This window comes from Danio rerio, chromosome 4 (assembly GCF_052040795.2).
Source record: "Danio rerio strain M-AB ecotype USA chromosome 4, GRCz13ab, whole genome shotgun sequence".
Taxonomy (NCBI): Eukaryota; Metazoa; Chordata; class Actinopteri; order Cypriniformes; family Danionidae; genus Danio; species Danio rerio.
The window spans coordinates 53,875,753-53,896,501 of record NC_141024.2 but is presented as its reverse complement, the minus strand read 5'-3'; the positions used below and the strand labels follow the sequence as shown (position 1 = coordinate 53,896,501).

Genomic DNA, 20,749 nt, shown 5'->3' with positions numbered 1-20,749 from the left:
ATTCCTGATATAATAAATTTCCTTACTTGAAAAAAATCCTTGAGCAATTCGTTCTTCTGTCAGTGCCTTCCAAACATATCTAAATCCACCTCTCCATTAAAATCTTGTGGAGGCTGTGAAAGATCACGCACTAAAGAAAATAAATACATACTATAAACTTACTAATAGTTTCACTAATAAGACTTACCTCTCTGCAGTAAAAAGGAAAGATACAGGTGACATGAAAGACACAGATGGATGGTCACCACAGGAGACACATGAATACTTGTATTCATGGTCAGTTAGGGCCTCAAAATGCAGATAGCCGTGGAGAAGAGTAACTGCTGAGGGGAACTGTACACCTGTAGTTATCTCTAAGTACTCCACTACTCTGCTGACTGCTGTATGCACCTATGATAAAGAAATCACAGTTAATCAGTACTTATATAGGCAAGGCAAGGCAAGGCAAGTTTATTTATATAGCACATTTCATACACAATGGTAATTCAAAGTGCTTTACATAAACAAGAATAAAAGAGACAAGTATAAGAAAATAAAAACAAAGAATAAAAATGATTTAAAAAACAGTTAAAAACAGAAAACATAATAGTGTGAACTGTCGGACGTAGCACAGTGCTCATTCAGTAAAGGCACAGCTAAACAGATGTGTTTTAAGTCTTGATTTGAATGTGCCTAATGTTGCCTAACATAAAATCAACACTATGAAGAAATCCTATTGTTGTAAAAAATAATATATTGTATAACATATAATATATGTATTGTATAACGATTACCTGCAACAGGTTTCTTATGGTGAGGCAGAGAGAGAGTTCAAGGAGGACATGGTCATTGAAGTTATGCAAACCATTAGCCCACTCTTGGTAACGGTACACCATTCCACAGAAAGGACAGAATTTGGAGTAAGTTGAAATATCTGCAGATACAGAATGTAAAATAAATGGTTTAGTATCTTTTTCATAATTAAAATAAAATAAAATATGTAAGTAACAATTATCCACCTTGGACAATTCCTGTAGTTGTAAGAATTTTCTCTTTACGTGTAATGCAGACAGGATCACTGAGCAATGTGCGGTCTGAGCAGTGGTAGCACATTGTCTCATCAGGGATTAGGTGTTTTGGAAATTCCTTATAGTCTGAAGAAAGCCTCAAATGACTGGGAATAGTAGATGGTAGCTTTTTATTCATTAAGATGTATTCTACTATGCTCTGTACTTTAGCAATGTCCTTTGGAGGGTAATTCTCACTTTCATCACTTTCCTCCATCGCTGCTGCCTGAAATTCTTCAGCGCCTTCAGTGCTCCGAACTTTTCGGAAGAGTTCAGGGTGAATTTGACAGAGATGCCATTTTGCTATGTATTTATGGGTACATGATCTCTGGGTTTTTGCACAGGGACAGTGCCATGAATTCTTCTTGGTGTCATATGATACCATGACTCTGCCCAGTCTACTATAATATGATATATTAGGCTCGTAGACCGATATGAACCTTTTTGTTGGTGGGACTCCAATCTTGGATTCAACTGACAGTGGTGCATTTTCTTCTTGGGCTAGTTTTTGACGATTTACACACTGTTTTATTTGGTCCTGCCCAAACCACTTGCTTTTAACCATTTTTTAAAAACTTTCTTCTGTGAGTGAAGGTGAGGTTAAAATGTTTTGCAGTATGAAACTGACCGGAGGTGAACACATTGGTATGACAGCAGTCCACTTCTCCAAGCCAACTCCATATTAGTCTGGCACTCATTTAATTCACATGAAACACGATGTGGTTCCCCCCATATTTTTATTTGCACATGGAGTGGAGTAGCAGCTCCATGAAAACATTTGTGGACCATATAGACTCCATTCTGAGGGTCTATGCACTCACTGTCAAGATGAGATGAGGAAGTGATGTCCATCATTTTTGGGGTGTGTTTACGTTCTATATGTCTTTTTAAATTTTTATAGTGGCATATCAAATCACATTTGGGACATTGCTTTAGTTGCTTTGGTTTTTTCCGACAATTTTTTTTAAGGGCCTAGAAATGCCAGAAGTGGTGGGCAGAGCCATGTCAGTGGATAGAGGCACATGTGTGGCGGGCAGAGCCGTGGCAGTGGAGAGAGGCACATGTGTGGCAGGCAGAGCCGTGTCAATGGAGAGAGGCACATGTGTGGCGGGCAGAGCCGTGGCAGTGGAGAGAGGCACATGTGTGGCGGGCAGAGCCGTGGCAGTGGAGAGAGGCACATGTGTGGCGGGCAGAGATGTGGCAAAAGTTGTGGTGGCTTTAGTATGAGGGGTTGGTGGTTGTTGTTTTTGTTTGCAGAGTCCTAAATGTTTAACAAAATCAGGTTTTCTTAAAATGGTTGATTTGCAGAAGAGGCAGTGATAATGTGGCTGACTTCTGCAGAGGCGTCCACATCTGTGTATTGTAAATTCTGAAAAAAAAAGCAGTATAAGATTGCACTTTAAGTTTTCTTACAATTTTTCACTATAATAAGATGTACATTTTCAAATATTTCCTTCATGCTGGACTGATCTATTAAAATGTGCCTGCAGATGTGATTGCACTTTTTTCAATCGTGTTGGTTGGAAAACCGAGATATCACAAAATGGACAATGAAAATATGTGCAGCATTCGGTGCACTGTACAGGTACTGGCAGAGACCCCCCTTTTTGAATTGTAATATCCATCTAGGAAAAACATACACAAGTCACAAGCAAATTATATTTGTTTTAACCTAAGAGAGCTCATATTGTAAATGTTATGCAGATTAATTGATATTTTGATTTCCAGAGATCTTATTTACAATTATTAAACTGTTATTGTGTTACTGTTATTGTCTGTACCACTTTCAGATAGATAATACAGTAATACGTTCAGTAGACCTACATAGCACTTTAAAGTAAAAATGTTAAAATAAAATGTATTGTGTATATAAAGCAATTATTAATTGTAACATTAAAGTTTTTTATTTTGCCAGAAATCATTGCTAGAAAAGTGTCCCAGAATGGTACAATAACAGAAAATAAGAGCACGCTGTAAATATCATAAAATAATGCTATCTTTTGACTAATTCAAATCAAACACTGAAATATTGTTTGTTAGTGTAATAAGATGTCACATTGATTTATGCCATAAAACCTGCTAATTTCAAGAATCGCTTTAATAAAATGAATGACCTTACTCACGTGTCCGATGTTGCTACTTCCTAGAAAGTGCTGCTCTGAGCGTGGGTCTCGATACCTGCCGCTTCACCCAACCCAACAGCAGGTGGCACTGTCTGAGAAAATGATAGGTATGGAAGTGCTGGTCTGAGCGTGCAGGTCTGAGCGTGCGGTTGGGTATCCGGGCCTGCAGCTTCACCCTACCCCCAAATGTGGGAACCTCGACTGCATAATTTCTGGTAGTGAGGGACTGTGTTCGCGCTCTCCCCTGAGCACAGTGGTTCAAGACAGAGTTCAGGCGGTAGCGTCGGGCCCGGCTGGAGCGGTGCTTCCCTCTCTTCCTCGTCCTTTGCTAAGCCACTTTTGCGCCAGTAGAGCTGCGCGCGTCTGTGGAAGGCCTGCCCACCCGTCACTAGAGGAGTCTGTTCTGACGCCGAAAACTACTCGAAAGGTCCCCCCTCAAAGCGGTTTGACCAGGTGAAGGAACACGCAAAGAGAGCCCCCGGTGGCTTTTGTCCGCCAAACGAGTGTGCCCTGCGGAATGTCAGAATTTTATTTGACGGAACGAATGCAGACCGTGTGAAAGGTCATCATTTTATCTGCCATTAAGTAAGCGAACGCTTCTGCTCGGATCAGAGGTAACTTTATTTCAAGAACTGCAATCTTTTGCAAACGTCTGTGGCGTTTTGGGCAGAGGGACGGTTCTAAACCAATCTGAACCAGAGGCAATTTCGCAGCCAGCCGTCGGTGGTTTGCCGTCTCAGGAATGTAAGGTGCTTGCAGCGGAAGGTTGTTTCGTTAGCGCTTCCGCTTTCGTCAGTGAAGTTCTTTTGCGGAACGTTTGTAGATCCCGTCGTCTTCTTCAAGCTATGTCGTTTGAGCACTGTGCTGATAGGCTGACGTAAGAAAACAGGACACAAAATATACAAGGCAAGAGTGCAAAGCACGGAGCTCTAGGCAAAGGCGGTCCGAACCGCAGCAAAGCAGGAGATCGACATGTCCAAATAGACCAAATCAGAAACTAAGCAGAGAAAAACGGCATCTGTAGAGAAAGAAAACAGATGGAGGAAAAGAAAGAAAGAACAGGAGGATCCCCTCCCCTCCCCCCATAGAGGGTCTGTTATGCCCAGATCGAGTGCGTCCAGTGGAATCCATGTGTTGGCAGCCCCAACTGATGACAAAACACAAAGCAAGCATCTGGAGGAAGCTCAAACTCTTCATGCGTTGCCACAGTTACTAGCAAGTGGTTTGCAAGCACAGGCACGTCTGCTGCAAGTACAGCGCCGTCAGGAGACAGGGGTTGCTGGCCCATTCCCCATGCTCGGTGGCTGGGCATCACCGTCCTGGAGTACGGCCGATAGAAAACGGCGGCTGACAGCTGAATTTTTTGAAAAAGAACAAAAAATGAAAAATTTTAGAAAAATAAAAAAAATCGAATTTTTTTTTTTAAATAACAAAAAATGGAAATTTTTTGAAAAATAACAAAAAATGAAAATTTTTTGAAAAATCACCAAAAATAAAAAATTTTATGAAAAATCACAAAAAATGAAAATTTTTTGAAAAAATAACAAAAATTGAAAATTTTTTGAAAAATCACAAAAAATCACAAAAAATGATTTTTTTTTGAAAAATCGCAAAAAACGAAAATATTTTGAAAAATCGCAAAAAGTCACAAAAAATGAAAAATCTAAAAAAATCACAAAAATGACAATTTTTTGAAAAATCGCAAAAAATGAATTTTTTTTGAAAAATAACAAAAAATCGAAATATTTTGAAAAATAACAAAAAATCGAAATTTTTTGAAAAATAACAAAAAACGAAAATATTTTGAAAAATCGCAAAAAGTCACAAAAAAATGAAATTTTTTGAAAAATAACAAAAAATCGAAATTTTTTGAAAAATAACAAAAAACAAAAATATTTTGAAAAATCGCAAAAAGTCACAAAAAATGAAATATTTTGAAAAATAACAAAAAATCGAAATTTTTTGAAAAATAACAAAAAAACGAAAATATTTTGAAAAATCACAAAAAAATGAATTTTTTTTGAAAAATCGCAAAAAATGAACATTTTTTGAAAAATCGCAAAAAATGAACATTTTTTGAAAAATCACAAAAAATCACAAAAATTTTTTTTTGAAAAATCACAAAAAAATGAAATTTTTTTGAAAAATCGCAAAAAATGAAAATTTTTTTGAAAAATAACAAAAAATGAAAAATTTTTGAAAATCACAAAAAATTAAAAATTTTTGAAAAATCGCAAAAAATGAACATTTTTTGAAAAATTGCAAAAAATGAAATTATTTTGAAAAATAACAAAAAATTGAAATATTTTGAAAAATAACAAAAAATCTACATTTTTTAAAAATAACAAAAAAACGAAAATATTTTGAAAAATCACAAAAAAGGAACATTTTTTGAAAAATAAAAAAATGAAAAATTTTTGAAAAATCACAAAAAATGAAATTTTTTTGAAAAATCGCAAAAAATCACAAAAAATGTTTTTTTTGAAAAATCAGAAAAAATGAATTTTTTTTGAAAAATCGCAAAAAATGAACATTTTTTGAAAAATCGCAAAAAATGAAAATTTTTGGAAAAATCGCAAAATAATCTAAAAAATCACAAAAATGACAATTTTATGAAAAATCGCAAAAATGAACAGTTTTTGAAAAATCGCAAAAAATATAAAAAATTCACAAAAAATCACAAAAATGAAATTTTTTTGAAAAATCGCAAAAACAGAAACATTTTTGAAAAATCGCAAAAAATGAAATTTTTTTGAAAAATCGCAAAAAATGAACACTTTTTAAAAAAACAAAAAAAATTAAATTTTTTTGAAAAATCACAAAAAATGAAATTTTTTTGAAAAATAGTAAAAAATGAAATTATTTTGAAAAATAACAAAAAATGAAAATTTTTTGAAAAATCACCAAAAATGAAAATTTTTTTGAAAAATCACAAAAAATGAAGTTTTTTTGAAAAATCGCAAAAAATGAAAAAATTTTTTAAAATCGCAAAAAATCACAAAAAATGAAAATTTTTTGAAAAATCGCAGAAATCATAAAAAATGAAATTTATTCGAAAAATCACAAAAAATGAAAATTATTTGAAAACTCACAAAAAATGACAATTTTTTGAAAAATCGCAGAAATCACAAAAAATGAAATTTTTTTGAAAAATCACAAAAAATGAAAAATTTTTGAAAAATCACAAAAAATGAAATTTTTTTAAAAAATCGCAAAAAATGAAAATCTTTTGAAAAATCACAAAAAATGAAAAATCACAAAAAATGAAATTTTTTTGAAAAATCACAAAAAATGAAAATATTTTGAAAAATCACAAAAAATGATTTTTTTTGAAAAATCACAAAAAATAAACATTTTTTGAAAAATCACAAAAAATGAATTTTTTTGAAAAATCACAAAAAATGAAAACCTTTTGAAAAATCACAAAAAATGAAAATTTTTCGACAAATCGTAAAAAATGAAAATTTTTTAAAAAATCGCAAAAATCACAAAAAATGAAATTTATTTGAAAAATCACAATAGATGAAATTTATTTGAAAAATCACAAAAAAGGAACATTTTTTGAAAAATAAAAAAATGAAAAATTTTTGAAAAATCACAAAAAATGAAAATTTTTTGAAAAATCGCAAAAAATCACAAAAAATGTTTTTTTTGAAAAATCAGAAAAAATGAAATTTTTTTGAAAAATCGCAAAAAATGAACATTTTTTGAAAAATCGCAAAAAATGAAAATTTTTGGAAAAATCGCAAAATAATCTAAAAAAATCACAAAAATGACAATTTTATGAAAAATCGCAAAAATGAAGTTTTTGAAAAATCGCAAAAAATATAAAAAATTCACAAAAAATCACAAAAATGAAATTTTTTTGAAAAATCGCAAAAACAGAAACATTTTTGAAAAATCACAAAAAATGAAATTTTTTTGAAAACTCGCAAAAAATGAAATTTTTTTGAAAAATCGCAAAAAATGAAATTATTTTGAAAAATAACAAAACATGAAAATTTTTTGAAAAATCACCAAAAATGAAAATTTTTTGAAAAATCGCAAAAAATGAAAAAAATTTTAAAAATCGCAAAAAATCACAAAAAATTAAAATTTTTTGAAAAATCGCAGAAATCACAAAAAATGAAATTTATTTGAAAAATCACAAAAAATGACAATTTTTTGAAAAATCGCAGAAATCATAAAAAATGAAATTTTTTTGAAAAATCACAAAAAATGAAAAATTTTTGAAAAATCACAAAAAATGAAAATTTTTTAAAAAATCGCAAAAAATGAAAATCTTTTGAAAAATCACAAAAAATGAAAAATCACAAAAAATGAAATTTTTTTGAAAAATCACAAAAAATGAAAATATTTTGAAAAATCACAAAAAATGAAATTTATTTGAAAAATCACATAAAATGATTTTTTTTGAAAAATCGCAAAAAATGAAAAAATTTTTAAAAATCGCAAAAAATCACAAAAAATGAAAATTTTTTGAAAAATCGCAGAAATCACAAAAAATGAAATTTATTTGAAAAATCACAAAAAATGACAATTTTTTGAAAAATCGCAGAAATCACAAAAAATGAAATTTATTCGAAAAAACACAAAAAAATGAAAATTATTTGAAAAATCACAAAAATGAAAAATTTTTGAAAAATCACAAAAAATAAACATTTTTTGAAAAATCACAAAAAATGAATTTTTTTGAAAAATCACAAAAAATGAAAACCTTTAGAAAAATCACAAAAAATGAAAATTTTTCGAAAAATCGTAAAAAATGAAAATTTTTCGAAAAATCGCAAAAATCACAAAAAATGAAATTTATTTGAAAAATCACAAAAAATGAAATTTATATGAAAAATCACATAAAATGAATTTTTTTGAAAAATCACAAAAAATGAAAACCTTTTAAAAAATCACAAAAAAATGAAAATTTTTTGAAAAATCGCAGAAATCACAAAAAAATGTTTTTTTTGAAAAATCACAAAAAAAAGAAATTTTTTTGAAAAATCGCAAAAAATGAAAATTTTTTGAAAAATTGCAAAAAATGAAAATTTTTGGAAAAATCGCAAAAAAAATCTAAAAAAATCACAAAAATGACAATTTTATGAAAAATCGCAAAAAATGAACAGTTTTTGAAAAATCACAAAAAATGAAAATTTTTTGAAAAATCGCAGAAATCATAAAAAATGAAATTTATTCGAAAAATCACAAAAAATGAAAATTATTTGAAAACTCACAAAAAATGAAATTTTTTTGAAAAATCGCAGAAATCACAAAAATGAAATTGTTTTGAAAAATCATAAAAATGAAAATTTTTTGAAAAATCACAAAAAATGAAAAATTTTTAAAAAATCGTAAAAAATGAAAATCTTTTTAAAAATCACAAAAAATGAAAAATCACAAAAAATGAAATTTTTTTGAAAAATCACAAAAAAATGAAAATATTTTGAAAAATCACAAAAAATGAAATTAATTTGAAAAATCGTAAAAAATGAAAATTTTTTGAAAAATCGCAAAAATCACAAAAAATGAATTTTATTTGAAAAATCACAAAAAATGAAAAATTTTTGAAAAATCACAAAAAATGAATTTTTTTTAAAAATCGTAAAAAATGAAAATTTTTTGAAAAATCGCAAAAATCACAAAAAAATGAAATATATTTGAAAAATCACAAAAAATGAAATTTATTTGAAAAATCACATAAAATGAATTTTTTTGAAAAATCACAAAAAATGAAAACCTTTTGAAAAATCACAAAAAATAAAAAAATTTTGAAAAATCGCAGAAATCTCAAAAAAAATGAATTTCTTTTGAAAAATCGCAAAAAAAAATTTTTTTTTGAAAAATCATTTAAAATGAACATTTTTTGAAAAATCGCAAAAAATGAACATTTTTTATAAAATAAAAAATCGCAATTTTTTGAAAATGAACACAAAATCGAAATTTTTGAAAAATCTCAAAAAATGAATATTTTTGGAAAAACTAACAAAAAAACTAAATTTTTTGAAAAATCACAAAAAATAAAAATTTTTTGAAAAATAACAAAAAATCACAATTTTTTGAAAAATAAAAAATTGCAATTTTTTGAAAAATCGCAAAAAAATGAAAATTTTTGGAAAAATAGCAAAAAATTAAAAATTTTTGAAAAATAACACAAAATCGAAATTTTTTGAAAAAACGAAAAATCACAAAAAATGAAATTTTTTGGAAAAATCACAAAAAATAAAAAATGTTTAGAAAAATCACAAAAAAGAATTTTTTGAAAAATCGCAAAAAATTAAAATTTTTTGAAAAATCGCAAAAAATCACACAAAATGACATTTTTTTGAAAAATCACAAAAAATGAATTTTTTTTGAAAAATCACAAAAAATAAAATTTATTTGAAAAATCGCAAAAAATGAAAAATTTTGAAAAATCGCAAAAAATTACACAAAATGACATTTTTTTGAAAAATCACAAAAATGAATTTTTTTTGAAAAATCACAAAAAATGAAAATTTTTGAAAAATCGCAAAAAATCGCACAAAATGACATTTTTTTGAAAAATCGCAAAATATCACAAACAATGAAAATTTTTTGATAAATCACAAAAAATTAAATTTTTTTGAAAAATCGCAAAAAAATAATTTTTTTGAAAAATCGCAAAAATGAACATTTTTGGAAAAATCGCAAAAAATTAAAATTTTTTGAAAAATCGCAAAAAAATGAAAATTTTTGAAAATTTTTTATTTTTTGCGATTTTTCATAAAAATTTAATTTTTTGTGATTTTTCAAAAAAAAATAGATTTTTGTGATTTTTGTGATTTTTCAAAAAATTTTAATTTTTTGTGATCTTGTGATTTTTCAAGATTTTTAGTTATTTTTAAAAAAATTTTAGATTTTTTGCGATTTTTCAAAAAATTTTCATTTTTTGCGATTTTTAAAAAAATTGTCATTTTTTGTGATTTTTCAAAAATTTTTCATATTTTGTGATATTTTGTCATTTTCCTAAAATTTTTCATTTTTTGTTATTTTTCAAAAATTTTTAATTTTTTTGTGATTTTTCAAAAAAATTTCATTTTTTGTGATTTTTCAAAAAAAAAGTCATTTTTTGCGTTTTTTTTAATTTTCAGTTTTTGTGATTCTTCAAAAAAAATTCATTTTTGTGATTTTTTGCAATTTTTCAAAAAATGTTCATTTTTTGTAATTTTTCAAAAAATATATTTATTTTTGGTGATTTTTCAAAAAATGTTCATTTTTGGTGATTTTTCAAAAAATTTTTCATTTTTAGTGATTATTCAAAAAATTCTCATATTTTGTGATGTTTTGCGATTTTTCAAAAAAAATTCATTTTTTGTGATTTCAAAACAATTTCATTTTTTGTGATTTTTCCAAAAAATTTCATTTTTTGTGATTTTTTGCGATTGTTCAAAAAATATTTATTTTTGGTGATTTTTCAAAAAAAAAAATTTTTTTTGGTGATTTTTCTAAAAAAATTTATTTTTTGCGATTTGTCAAAAAATTTTCATTTTTGGTGATTTTTCAAAAAATTTTCATTTTTTGTTATTTTTCAAAAAATTTTCATTTTTTGTGATTTTTTGTGATTTTTCAAAAATGTTCATTTTTTGTTATTTTTCAGAAAATGTTCATTTTTTGTGATTTTTCCAAAAATGTTTATTTTTTGTGAATTTTCAAAAAATGATCATTTTTTGTGATTTTTCAAAAAAATTACATTTTTTGTTATTTTCCCAAAAATTTTCATTTTTTGTTAATTTTTTAAAAAATTTCATTTTGTGTTATTTTTCAAAAAAATTTCTTTTTTTTGTGATTTTTCAAAAAAAAATTCATTTTTTGTGATTTTTAAAAAAAAATTCGATTTTTTGTCATTTTTCAAAAAAATCTCATTTTTGGTTATTATTCAAAAAATTTGCATTTTTGTTATTTTTTAAAAAAATTGCATTATTTGTTATTTTTCAAAAAAATGCATTTTTTGTTATTTTTCAAAAAATTTGCATTATTTGTTATTTTTCAAAAAATTTGCATTATTTGTTATTTTTCAAAAAAATTGCATTTTTTGTTATTTTAAAAAAAAAATCGATTTTTTGTTATTTTTCAAAAAAATTTCATTTTTGGTGATTTTTCAAAAAATTTGCATTATTTGTTATTTTTCAAAAAAAATTCATTTTTTGTTATTTTTCAAAACATTTCATTTTTGTGATTTTTTGCAATTTTTCAAAAAATTTTCATTTTTTGTAATTTTTAAAAAAATATATTTATTTTTGGTGATTTTTCAAAAAATGTTCATTTTTGGTGATTTTTCCAAAAAAATTTCATTTTTAGTGATTATTCAAAAAATTCTCATATTTTGTGATGTTTTGCGATTTTTCAAAAAAAATTCATTTTTTGTGATTTCAAAACAATTTCATTTTTTGTGATTTTTCCAAAAAATTTCATTTTTTGTGATTTTTTGCGATTGTTCAAAAAATATTTATTTTTGGTGATTTTTCAAAAAAAAATCTTTTTTTGTGATTTTTCAAAAAAAATTCATTTTTTGTGATTTGTCAAAAAATTTTCATTTTTGGTGATTTTTCAAAAAATTTTCATTTTTTGTTATTTTTCAAAAAATTTTCATTTTTTGTGATTATTTGTTATTTTTCAAAAAATGTTCAGTTTTTGTTATTTTTCAAAAAAAATGCATTTTTTGTTATTTTTCAAAAAATTTGCATTTTTTTGTTATTTTTCAAAAAATTTCATTTTTTGTTATTTTTCAAAAAATTTCGATTTTTTGTTATTTTTCAAAAAATTTTCATTTTTTGTTATTTTTCAAAAAATTTTCTTTTTTTGTGATTTTTCAAAAAAATTTCATTTTTTGTGATTTTTAAAAAAAATAGCATTATTTGTTATTTTTCAAAAAAATTGCATTTTTTGTTATTTTTTAAAAAAATAGCATTTTTTGTTATTTTTCAAAAAAAATTCTTTTATTGTTATTTTAAAAAAAATTCAGTTATTTTTCAAAAAAAAATTTTTTTGTGATTTTTCAAAACAATTTCATTTTTTGTGATTTTTTAAAAAAATCGATTTTTTTGTTATTTTTCAAAAGAAGTTCATTTTTTATGATTTTTTTAAAAATTTGCATTTTTTGTTATTTTTCAAAAAATTTGCATCATTTGTTATTTTTCAAAAAAATTCATTTTTTGTTATTTTTCAAAAAATTTGCATTGTTTGTTATTTTTCAAAAAATTTCATTTTTTGTTATTTTTCAAAAAATTTGCATTGTTTGTATTTTTTCAAAAAATTTGCATTATTTGTTATTTTTCAAAAAAATTGCATTATTTGTTATTTTTCGAAAAATTTGCATTATTTGTTATTTTTCAAAAAATGTGCATTTTTTTTGTTATTTTTCAAAAAAATTTCATTTTTTGTTATTTTTCAAAAAATTTCGATTTTTTGTTATTTTTCAAAAAAATTTCATTTTTGTTGATTTTTCCAAAAATGTTCATTTTTTTTTAAATATGCATTTTTGTTATTTTTCAAAAAATTTGCATTATTTGTTATTTTTCAAAAAATTTTCATTTTTTGTTATTTTTCAAAAAATTTGCATTATTTGTTATTTTTCAAAAAATTTGCATTATTTGTTATTTTTCAAAAAATTTGCATTATTTGTTATTTTTCAAAAAAATTGCATTTTTTGTTATTTTTCTAAAAATTTGCATTTTTTTGTTATTTTTCAAAAAAATTTCATTTTTTGTTATTTTTCAAAAAAATTCGTTTTTTTGTTATTTTTCAAAAAATTTTCATTTTTGGTGATTTTTCAAAAAATTTACATTTTTTGTTATTTTTCAAAAAATTTTCATTTTTTGTGATTTTTTTGTGATTTTTCAAAAATGTTCATTTTTTGTTATTTTTCAGAAAATTTTCATTTTTTGTGATTTTTCCAAAAATGTTTATTTTTTGTGAATTTTCAAAAAATGATCATTTTTTGTGATTTTTCAAAAAAATTACATTTTTTGTTATTTTCCCAAAAATTTTCATTTTTTGTTAATTTTTTAAAAAATTTCATTTTGTGTTATTTTTCAAAAAAATTTTTTTTTTGTGATTTTTCAAAAAAAAATTCATTTTTTGTGATTTTTAAAAAAAAAATTCGATTTTTTGTCATTTTTCAAAAAAATCTCATTTTTGGTTATTTTTCAAAAAAATGCCATTTTTGTTATTTTTCAAAAAATTTGCATTATTTGTTATTTTTCAAAAAAATTGCATTATTTGTTATTTTTCAAAAAAATTGCATTTTTTGTTATTTTAAAAAAAAAATCGATTTTTTGTTATTTTTCAAAAAAATTTCATTTTTGGTGATTTTTCAAAAAATTTGCATTATTTGTTATTTTTCAAAAAAAATTCATTTTTTGTTATTTTTCAAAACATTTCATTTTTGTGATTTTTTGCAATTTTTCAAAAAATTTTCATTTTTTGTAATTTTTAAAAAAATATATTTATTTTTGGTGATTTTTCAAAAAATGTTCATTTTTGGTGATTTTTCAAAAAAATTTTCATTTTTAGTGATTATTCAAAAAATTCTCATATTTTGTGATGTTTTGCGATTTTTCAAAAAAAATTCATTTTTTGTGATTTCAAAACAATTTCATTTTTTGTGATTTTTCCAAAAAATTTCATTTTTTGTGATTTTTTGCGATTGTTCAAAAAATATTTATTTTTGGTGATTTTTCAAAAAAAAATTCATTTTTTGTGATTTGTCAAAAAATTTTCATTTTTGGTGATTTTTCAAAAAATTTTCATTTTTTGTTATTTTTCAAAAAATTTTCATTTTTTGTGATTATTTGTTATTTTTCAAAAAATGTTCAGTTTTTGTTATTTTTCAAAAAAAAATGCATTTTTTGTTATTTTTCAAAAAATTTGCATTTTTTTATTTTTCAAAAAAATTCATTTTTTGTTATTTTTCAAAAAATTTCGATTTTTTGTTATTTTTCAAAAAATTTTCATTTTTTGTTATTTTTCAAAAAATTTTCTTTTTTTGTGATTTTTCAAAAAAATTTCATTTTTTGTGATTTTTAAAAAAAATAGCATTATTTGTTATTTTTCAAAAAAATTGCATTTTTTGTTATTTTTTAAAAAAATAGCATTTTTTGTTATTTTTCAAAAAAAATTCTTTTATTGTTATTTTAAAAAAAATTCATTGTTATTTTTCAAAAAATTTTTTTTTTGTGATTTTTCAAAACAATTTCATTTTTTGTGATTTTTTAAAAAAAATCGATTTTTTTGTTATTTTTCAAAAGAAGTTCATTTTTTATGATTTTTTAAAAAATTTGCATTTTTTGTTATTTTTCAAAAAATTTGCATCATTTGTTATTTTTCAAAAAAAATCATTTTTTGTTATTTTTCAAAAAATTTGCATTGTTTGTTATTTTTCAAAAAAATTCATTTTTTGTTATTTTTCAAAAAATTTGCATTGTTTGTATTTTTTCAAAAAATTTGCATCATTTGTTATTTTTCAAAAAAATTGCATTATTTGTTATTTTTCGAAAAATTTGCATTATTTGTTATTTTTCAAAAAATGTGCATTTTTTTTGTTATTTTTCAAAGAAATTTCATTTTTTGTTATTTTTCAAAATATTTCGATTTTTTGTTATTTTTCAAAAAAATTTCATTTTTGTTGATTTTTCCAAAAATGTTCATTTTTTTTAAATATGCATTTTTGTTATTTTTCAAAAAATTTGCATTATTTGTTATTTTTCAAAAAATTTTCATTTTTTGTTATTTTTCAAAAAATTTGCATTATTTGTTATTTTTCAAAAAATTTGCATTATTTGTTATTTTTCAAAAAAATTGCATTTTTTGTTATTTTTCTAAAAATTTGCATTTTTTTGTTATTTTTCAAAAAAATTTCATTTTTTGTTATTTTTCAAAAAAATTCGTTTTTTTGTTATTTTTCAAAAAATTTTCATTTTTGGTGATTTTTCAAAAAATTTACATTTTTTGTTATTTTTCAAAAAATTTTCATTTTTTGTGATTTTTTTGTGATTTTTCAAAAATGTTCATTTTTTGTTATTTTTCAGAAAATTTTCATTTTTTGTGATTTTTCCAAAAATGTTTATTTTTTGTGAATTTTCAAAAAATGATCATTTTTTGTGATTTTTCAAAAAAATTACATTTTTTGTTATTTTCCCAAAAATTTTCATTTTTTGTTAATTTTTTAAAAAATTTCATTTTGTGTTATTTTTCAAAAAAATTTCTTTTTTTTGTGATTTTTCAAAAAAAAATTCATTTTTTGTGATTTTTAAAAAAAAATTCGATTTTTTGTCATTTTTCAAAAAAATCTCATTTTTGGTTATTATTCAAAAAATTTGCATTTTTGTTATTTTTAAAAAAAATTGCATTATTTGTTATTTTTCAAAAAATTTGCATTATTTGTTATTTTTCAAAAAATTTGCATTATTTGTTATTTTTCAAAAAAATTGCATTTTTTGTTATTTTAAAAAAAAATCGATTTTTTGTTATTTTTCAAAAAAATTTCATTTTTGGTGATTTTTCAAAAAATTTGCATTATTTGTTATTTTTCAAAAAAAATTCCTTTTTTGTTATTTTTCAAAACATTTCATTTTTGTGATTTTTTGCAATTTTTCAAAAAATTTTCATTTTTTGTAATTTTAAAAAAAATATATTTATTTTTGGTGATTTTTCAAAAAATGTTCATTTTTGGTGATTTTTCAAAAAAATTTTCATTTTTAGTGATTATTCAAAAAATTCTCATATTTTGTGATGTTTTGCGATTTTTCAAAAAAAATTCATTTTTTGTGATTTCAAAACAATTTCATTTTTTGTGATTTTTCCAAAAAATTTCATTTTTTGTGATTTTTTGCGATTGTTCAAAAAATATTTATTTTTGGTGATTTTTCAAAAAAAATTCATTTTTTGTGATTTGTCAAAAAATTTTCATTTTTGGTGATTTTTCAAAAAATTTTCATTTTTTGTTATTTTTCAAAAAATTTTCATTTTTTGTGATTATTTGTTATTTTTCAAAAAATGTTCAGTTTTTGTTATTTTTCAAAAAAAATGCATTTTTTGTTATTTTTCAAAAAATTTGCATTTTTTTGTTATTTTTCAAAAAATTTCATTTTTTGTTATTTTTCAAAAAATTTCGATTTTTTGTTATTTTTCAAAAAATTTTCATTTTTTGTTATTTTTCAAAAAATTTTCTTTTTTGTGATTTTTCAAAAAAATTTCATTTTTTGTGATTTTTAAAAAAAATAGCATTATTTGTTATTTTTCAAAAAATTGCATTTTTTGTTATTTTTTAAAAAAATAGCATTTTTTGTTATTTTTCAAAAAAAATTCTTTTATTGTTATTTTAAAAAAAATTCATTGTTATTTTTCAAAAAAAAAATTTTTGTGATTTTTCAAAACAATTTCATTTTTTGTGATTTTTTAAAAAAAATCTATTTTTTTGTTATTTTTCAAAAGAAGTTCATTTTTTATGATTTTTTTAAAAATTTGCATTTTTTGTTATTTTTCAAAAAATTTGCATCATTTGTTATTTTTCAAAAAAATTCATTTTTTGTTATTTTTCAAAAAATTTGCATTGTTTGTTATTTTTCAAAAAATTTCATTTTTTGTTATTTTTCAAAAAATTTGCATTGTTTGTATTTTTTCAAAAAATTTGCATTGTTATTTTTCAAAAAAATTGCATTATTTGTTATTTTTCGAAAAATTTGCATTATTTGTTATTTTTCAAAAAATGTGCATTTTTTTTGTTATTTTTCAAAAAAAATTCATTTTTTATTTTTCAAAAAAATTCGATTTTTTGTTATTTTTCAAAAAAATTTCATTTTTGTTGATTTTTCCAAAAATGTTCATTTTTTTTAAATATGCATTTTTGTTATTTTTCAAAAAATTTGCATTATTTGTTATTTTTCAAAAAATTTTCATTTTTTGTTATTTTTCAAAAAATTTGCATTATTTGTTATTTTTCAAAAAATTTGCATTATTTGTTATTTTTCAAAAAATTTGCATTATTTGTTATTTTTCAAAAAAATTGCATTTTTTGTTATTTTTCTAAAAATTTGCATTTTTTTGTTATTTTTCAAAAAAATTTCATTTTTTGTTATTTTTCAAAAAAATTAGTTTTTTTGTTATTTTTCAAAAAATTTTCATTTTTTGTTATTTTTCAAAAAAATTTCATTTTTGTTGATTTTTCAAAAATTTTTTCATTTTTTGTGATTTTTCAAAAATATTTCATTTTTGTTATTTTTCAAAAAATTCAGCCGTCAGCCGTCGTTTTCTATCGGCCGTACTCTAGGACGGTGATGCCCAGCCACCGAGCATGGGGAATGGGCCAGCAACCCCTGTCTCCTGATGGCGCTGTACTTGCAACAGACGTGCCTGTGCTTGCAAACCACTCGCCAGTAACTGTGGCATCGCATGAAGAGTTTGAGCTTCCTCCAGATGCTTGCTTTGTGTTTTGTCATCAGTTGGGCTGCCAACACATGGATTCCACTGGACGCACTCGATCTGGGGATAACAGACCCTCTATGAGGGGAGGGGATCCTCCTGTTCTTTCTTTCTTTTCCTCCATCTGTTTTCTTTCTCTACAGATGCTGTTTTTCTCTGCTTAGTTTCTGATTTGGTCTATTTGGACATGTCGACCTCCTGCTTTGCTGCGGTTCGGACCGCCTTTGCCTAGAGCTCCGTGCTTTGCACTCTTGCCTTGTATATTTTGTGTCCTGTTTTCTTACGTCAGCCTATCAGCACAGTGCTCAAACGACATAGCTTGAAGAACACGACGGGATCTACAAACGTTTCGCAAAAGAACTTCACTGACGAAAGCGGAAGCGCTAACGAAACAACCTCCCGCCGCAAGCACCTTACATTCCTGGGACGGGAAACCACCGACGGCTGGCTGCGGAATTGCCTCTGGTTCAGATTGGTTTAGAACCGTCCCTCTGCCCAAAACGCCACAGACGCCTGCAAAAGATTGCAGTTCTTGAAACAAAGTTATGTTTGTGTTTCAAAAAATTTTCATTTTTTGTTATTTTTCAAAAAATGTGCATTTTTTTGTTATTTTTCAAAAAAAATTCATTTTTTGTTATTTTTCAAAAAATTTCGATTTTTTGTTATTTTTCAAAAAATTTTCATTTTTTGTTATTTTTCAAAAAAATTTCATTTTTGTTGATTTTTCAAAAATATTTCATTTTTGTTATTTTTCAAAAAAATTCAGCCGTCAGCCGTCGTTTTCTATCGGCCGTACTCCAGGACGGTGATGCCCAGCCACCGAGCATGGGGAATGGGCCAGCAACCCCTGTCTCCTGATGGCGCTGTACTTGCAGCAGACGTGCCTGTGCTTGCAAACCACTCGCTAGTAACTGTGGCATCGCATGAAGAGTTTGAGCTTCCTCCAGATGCTTGCTTTGTGTTTTGTCATCAGTTGGGCTGCCAACACATGGATTCCACTGGACGCACTCGATCTGGGGATAACAGACCCTCTATGAGGGGAGGGGATCCTCCTGTTCTTTCTTTCTTTTCCTCCATCTGTTTTCTTTCTCTACAGATGCTGTTTTTCTCTGCTTAGTTTCTGATTTGGTCTATTTGGACATGTCGACCTCCTGCTTTGCTGCGGTTCGGACCGCCTTTGCCTAGAGCTCCGTGCTTTGCACTCTTGCCTTGTATATTTTGTGTCCTGTTTTCTTACGTCAGCCTATCAGCACAGTGCTCAAACGACATAGCGTTAAAGAAGACGACGGGATCTACAAACGTTTCGCAAATGAACTTCACTGACAAAAGCGGAAGCGCTAACGAAACAACCTCCCGCCGCAAGCACCTTACATTCCTGGGACGGGAAACCACCGACGGCTGGCTGCGGAATTGCCTCTGGTTCAGATTGGTTTAGAACCGTCCCTCTGCCCAAAACGCCACAGACGCCTGCAAAAGATTGCAGTTCTTGAAACAAAGTTATGTTTGTGTTTCAAAAAATTTTCATTTTTTGTTATTTTTCAAAAAATGTGCATTTTTTTGTTATTTTTCAAAAAAAATTCATTTTTTGTTATTTTTCAAAAAATTTCGATTTTTTGTTATTTTTCAAAAAAATTTCATTTTTGTTGATTTTTCCAAAAATGTTCATTTTTTTTTTAAAATTTGCATTTTTGTTATTTTTCAAAAATTTTTCATTTTTTGTTATTTTTCAAAAAATTTGCATTATTTGTTATTTTTCAAAAAATTTGCATTATTTGTTATTTTTCAAAAAATTTGCATTATTTGTTATTTTTCAAAAAAAATGCATTTTTTGTTATTTTTCAAAAAATTTGCATTTTTTGTTATTTTTCAAAAAATTTCATTTTTTGTTATTTTTCAAAAAATTTCGATTTTTTGTTATTTTTCAAAAAATTTTCATTTTTTGTTATTTTTCAAAAAAAATTCATTTTTGTTGATTTTTCAAAATTTTTTTCATTTTTTGTGATTTTTCAAAAATATTTCATTTTTGTTATTTTTCAAAAAATTCAGCCGTCAGCCGTCGTTTTCTATCGGCCGTACTCCAGGACGGTGATGCCCAGCCACCGAGCATGGGGAATGGGCCAGCAACCCCTGTCTCCTGATGGCGCTGTACTTGCAGCAGACGTGCCTGTGCTTGCAAACCACTCGCTAGTAACTGTGGCATCGCATGAAGAGTTTGAGCTTCCTCCAGATGCTTGCTTTGTGTTTTGTCATCAGTTGGGCTGCCAACACATGGATTCCACTGGACGCACTCGATCTGGGGATAACAGACCCTCTATGAGGGGAGGGGATCCTCCTGTTCTTTCTTTCTTTTCCTCCATCTGTTTTCTTTCTCTACAGATGCTGTTTTTCTCTGCTTAGTTTCTGATTTGGTCTATTTGGACATGTCGACCTCCTGCTTTGCTGCGGTTCGGATCGCCTTTGCCTAGAGCTCCGTGCTTTGCACTCTTGCCTTGTATATTTTGTGTCCTGTTTTCTTACGTCAGCCTATCAGCACAGTGCTCAAACGACATAGCTTGAAGAAGACGACGGGATCTACAAACGTTTCGCAAAAGAACTTCACTGACGAAAGCGGAAGCGCTAACGAAACAACCTCCCGCCGCAAGCACCTTACATTCCTGGGACGGGAAACCACCGACGGCTGGCTGCGGAATTGCCTCTGGTTCAGATTGGTTTAGAACCGTCCCTCTGCCCAAAACGCCACAGACGCCTGCAAAAGATTGCAGTTCTTGAAACAAAGTTACCTCTGATCCGAGCAGAAGCGTTCGCTTACTTAATGGCAGATAAAATGATGACCTTTCACACGGTCTGCATTCGTTCTGTCAGCAACAGCGGCAGGCCGGTAAAAATAAAATTCTGACATTCCACGGGGCACACTCGCTTGGCGGACAAAAGCCACCGGGGGCTCTCTTTGCGTGTTCCTTCACCTGGTCAAACCGCTTTGAGGGGGGACCTTTCGAGTCGTTTTCGGCGTCAGAACAGACTCTTCTAGCGACGGGTGGGCAGGCCTTCCACAGGCACGCGCGGCTCTACTGGAGCAAAAGAGGCTTGGCAATGGACGAGGAAGAGAGGGAAGCGCCGCGCCAGCCGGGTCCGACGCTACCGCCTGAACTC

General features: G+C 25.8%; 1 protein-coding gene across 2 annotated transcripts in view; it reads right to left on the bottom strand.

The window, feature by feature from the left end:
• LOC101883803 (PWWP domain-containing DNA repair factor 3A-like) overlaps positions 1 to 20,749 on the bottom strand; it is a 69,688-nt gene that overhangs the window by 5,457 nt on the left and 43,482 nt on the right. The window contains exons 1-5 of one of the 2 annotated variants that reach the window (XM_087249580.2): positions 3,170 to 3,690; positions 999 to 2,415; positions 774 to 913; positions 188 to 390; positions 27 to 113 (exon numbers count right to left, since the gene is read on the bottom strand). The exons of the other annotated variant lie outside the window; for it this stretch is intronic. The gene's annotated coding sequence lies outside the window, so the exon portion shown is untranslated. Of the gene's footprint in view, positions 1 to 26; positions 114 to 187; positions 391 to 773; positions 914 to 998; positions 2,416 to 3,169; positions 3,691 to 20,749 lie in introns of those variants that run through there. 2 annotated transcript variants of the gene reach the window in all.